Genomic DNA, 4,437 nt, shown 5'->3' with positions numbered 1-4,437 from the left:
AATGTATAAAAAACCCACACAACACTCCACCACAAACTCAAGTGACATTCAAACCATTGATCTTTGTTGGTAGATTAAGACTATCATTAATAAAGTTTTGGTAGAAAGAAGTGAGACACTAAGAAATTTTCCTCAACATCAGTTGCATTAAAGAAATTGGACAACAATGTGTACACTTTGGTAAAGAAAATTGGAGTTTTATACTTCCCTCACAATGATGAAGAGGTTAGCAGTTATAGGTTAGTGAGCAATTTCTCTTATAAAATTAGATTTTTTGTTTTACAATCTTGTATCAAATAAGTGGCAATTTAAGTATTTTATATTTTGGAAATTTTTTTGACATTTTTTAAAATTACAACTTTGAATGTGTAAACTGCAAAATTCAAGTGCTTTGAAGAGTCTTTTTAAAGGTTTGTTAAACCTGTTTTTATAAAAAAAACACATTTAAAAAACCAAAGATCACGGTTTCACTCACAATTATATTTTCAAATTTTAATTAAAAAATTTAAAAGTAGGATAATAACACTAAACCATTAATTAAATAAAATGTCAATAATTTTCGTTTCTATATAAATTATAAAATTATATTAATTAAGTTAAAATAACTAACCCTGTGGTTACTGAAATTATATTAATTAAGTTAAAATAACGAACCCTGTGGTTACTGGCTTGCGGCTAAAAAGTAAATAGGTTTTGTCGTCGTGGGAGCCATCATTTGTATGAAAATCCCTATTTTATTCATTTGCAACCAATTAAAATTATGAAGCACATGATACACGATGATCAAATTTGAATATATAATTAATGTTTAAAGGCTTAGTATTGAAATATTCTGAATTTCTATAGCAAACGTCGCTTTGGCCGAGTGGTTAAGGCGTGTGCCTGCTAAGTACATGGGGTTTCCCCGCGAGAGTTCGAATCTCTCAGGCGACGTACAACTCACTAACCTCTCTTTTATACGTTATAAATTATCATTTTGAAAAGCGTCCAAGAAGTGCGTTGATGAATCCGGGTTCGACTCTAAATTACAACATAGCGTTTGTAATCCAACGGTTAGGATAATTGCCTTCCAAGCAATAGACCCGGGTTCGACTCCCGGCAGACGCAGCCGTTAACCATAACCTGTCGCTTTGGCCGAGTGGTTAAGGCGTGTGCCTGCTAAGTACATGGGGTTTCCCCGCGAGAGTTCGAATCTCTCAGGCGATGTTTCTTTTCATCGTTTTAGTTTTGTTAAAAATCCATTCGCTCATCTGATTTCATAGAAAATTAGTTCTATTAAATATTTTGTAAAATTGTCCTGGCAGACGCAGCAATGATAAATTTGTTACCTCAATCTTACTACTCACCGACCTCTCTTTTATACATTATTAAGTAATCAGTTTGAAAAACGTCGAAGAAGTGTTTGGATGAACCCGAGTTCGAGTCCGACAAAGAAACTGATACATTCAACTCAGAGCAAAGCGTTTGTAGTCCAACGGTTAGGATAATTGCCTTCCAAGCAATAGACCCGGGTTCGACTCCCGGCAGACGCAAAAATATTCATGTACTTATGAGGCCTTTCGTCAAGAAAGTCCATTAGTAATATGCCCAGGTACGACTCCGGTGGACTCGTAAATGTTTATCATGCAACGCAAGAGTGGTCTTCAGTTTTGAAACAACACTCTTGTTAATTATTCAAATAAATTGTTTGCCCATTATAGACCAGCATAACGCTCTTGTTAATTATTCAAATAGTTATGCTCTTGTTAATTATTCAAATAAAATATTTTAATGTAATAATATTATAGCACAAAGCAAAAATAAAAAAATAATATAATATTTTATTACAATCATATTATCATAAAATATTTACTTAATAACAATTTTTAAATGATAGTAAATTTGTTTATATTTATTTCTTTGAAATGTTTTAATGTGATAATCATATTATAACCCAAAACAAAAAATTAAGCTACTAAATTTTTTTCATGCCTTGTAATTCAAATTAAAATGATCTCTCCAATACCAAAAAACTTACATATAAAATCTCAATTTATTTGAATACAATATGCCATGTATATTATTTATGATCTTACTTGTACATAAACTTTTTCTTTTATTATTTTTAAACTTTTTCTTTTATTATTTTTAATTTAGTAATTTTACATTGTCGAAATTCATACCATATCAATTGTAATTATTTTTCTTAAAAATGTTTTTCATGCTTTATAATTTTTTATCTAATAACTTAAATAATCCAACATTAACATACCCGTTTATAAAATCAATTTATAAAGAAACACTTACACTATGAGCTTAAAAGAGATGTCGTTGATAATCTTAATTGTGTTTAAACTTTTCCTTTTGAATTGTTCTTAATTCAATAGCTTTTGCATTGTAAGCCTAACACCGCACAAGTAAGCATAATATATATAATGTCTTCCTTCAAAACTTACCTATATATAATATCTTCCTTTAAAACTTATCTGTCTAGTAAGCATAATATATATAATGTCTTCCTTCAAAACTTACCTATATATAATATCTTCCTTTAAAACTTATCTGTCTTTCACCCATTTCAAACCAGCTGAAGGGATTTGTTTATACCCATTTCAAACCAGCTGAAGGGATTTGTTTATACCCATTTCAAACTAGATAAGGTATTTGTTGATAGCCTTTATATCATGATAAATAACCAATCCACTTTAACATTAAAAATCAAATATACTTAATTTAAAGTTTCCATGCAAATACAATCTTTAATTGCAAAATAAATAATTAATATTAATATATAATTTTAAATTAAAACAAATTAAAATTATTATCAAATTTATGATCTTATTATCCCTACCCAAGGAGGTTAAAGCCATTCCATTCATGGTCAAACAGTGAATTAATTGACTGATTAACCCCAAATAAAACATTATAATAAATTAACATTATAAATATTTTTTTTTTTCAAAATTTTTTAATTTTATATTTAAATTATAATTTGTTAACTAAGTTTCATTCTTATTGTCTAATGGTACTTTTACATATTGCCATCTATTGCAAGACCCAGCCAAACCCATGTGGCATCAACACATTTGTGTGATTATAGGTTTAATTGATCCTTGTCTTTTCAAATACCACGTTTGCCTGCCGATTTCGTATGTAGCTACTTGAGTTTGCATGAAAATTTTGCCAATATTTGTAAATAGTCCAATCTAGACCAGAATGGCTGTAATTATCTAGTGTGCTGTGGGGCAATTAGTATGTTGCATATATTCATGGTTAGATTTAAGCAAATAGAGTATCCAACAATTAGATTTAAACAAATATATTATCTAATAATAAATATATACAACCCGTGCGTATTAATTTCTTCTTAGATTAAATCTGTAACTGTTGTAAGTTATTGCTGAGGAGTGGAGAGAGCCGAGTGGAGAGCACCATGGACCGACCTATCAGGTAAGTTTTTGTCCCTATAAGACAAAAGCGCAGTCCCGAGCTCCGTCTGAAACCTATAGTATTCCATGAGGGCGAACGGATGCATGTAAGATACATGTCCAAAATCTACGCGCATTCTTTTGGTCATAGAACACGTTGAATGTTGGGCTTCCCTCCACAGTCATTTTCCACAACCTTTTAATCTATCAGTGCGACTATTGCCAGTTTCACTCTCATTCTTGCCATCGCGCTAGAGGACGGGTGATCTATGATGTTTGGAGTTTTCAGAATACTGTGTCTGATCCTCACCCTCACCTGGGAACAGGTTGACACCTATTTCTCCTAAACTTTCTGCCTCCCCAGAGGTCTTTTATACCTGTCTCCTCACTTTTGTGGACGCTCTCGGTTATACTCTCAGTCCTGCCTCATATATAGTAAGGTGGTAGCCTTTGACTTTAATTTCTTTAGTGGAGAAACCTTATATGCATGGGAGCTGGTCAATCTACGGTGAAATCATACATTGTGGTTCATGAGGATCTCTACAATCGGCCCCGTGGTGCTCTTCGCTCTAAAAGGGATCTTCTCTACAGAGGTCAGTTAATCTTCCTACAAAGCCATTTTAGTTAAATATACTTATATTTTTCTGAAATCTGGATAAAATCTAAAGGCTAAAGTTTTTGATGAGGAATATTTTATCCATGTTTTGAGAAGAGAATAATGGCGTTGTTATTTTAAAAGTCTGAATACTGGTTTGTCTATAAACATCCCTCCTCGAAGTATTGCCTGTGCCGCTTTCAAGCTCACATGTCAGGGTCTGTAATTTCCAGTGTTTTACGGGTATACATTTACAAATTGAAGAATTACTTTGTTATATATAAACCATGCTCAGATATCCGCTTTAAAATAGGATCTTGGTGGTGTATTTATGAAATATACTGCTGCTGTATAGCATGCCTGGATGCATCATCTTGAAACACAATCTGCAGAACAAGGAATGACTCTGTGAGCCCCCTTTAGACGTCGGTTATA

At 32.1% G+C, this 4,437-nt stretch overlaps 4 non-coding genes across 4 annotated transcripts; all 4 read left to right on the top strand.

The window, feature by feature from the left end:
• Nucleotides 1-851: 851 nt before the first annotated feature.
• Nucleotides 852-933, top strand: TRNAS-GCU (transfer RNA serine (anticodon GCU)). The gene has a single exon. It is a non-coding gene; the product is annotated as a tRNA-Ser (tRNA).
• A 102-nt stretch (nucleotides 934-1,035) lies between these two features.
• Nucleotides 1,036-1,107, top strand: TRNAG-UCC (transfer RNA glycine (anticodon UCC)). The gene has a single exon. It is a non-coding gene; the product is annotated as a tRNA-Gly (tRNA).
• Nucleotides 1,108-1,124: 17 nt separating this feature from the next.
• TRNAS-GCU (transfer RNA serine (anticodon GCU)) lies at nucleotides 1,125-1,206 on the top strand. Its single transcript has one exon. It is a non-coding gene; the product is annotated as a tRNA-Ser (tRNA).
• A 254-nt stretch (nucleotides 1,207-1,460) lies between these two features.
• On the top strand, nucleotides 1,461-1,532 carry TRNAG-UCC (transfer RNA glycine (anticodon UCC)). The gene has a single exon. It is a non-coding gene; the product is annotated as a tRNA-Gly (tRNA).
• Nucleotides 1,533-4,437: the final 2,905 nt, after the last annotated feature.

This window comes from Pinus tabuliformis, chromosome 2_2 (genome assembly GCF_031772625.1).
Source record: "Pinus tabuliformis cultivar Carrire ecotype Pingquan chromosome 2_2, CPIR1, whole genome shotgun sequence".
Classification (NCBI taxonomy): Eukaryota; Viridiplantae; Streptophyta; class Pinopsida; order Pinales; family Pinaceae; genus Pinus; species Pinus tabuliformis.
This window is presented reverse-complemented; position numbering and strand designations above follow the sequence as displayed.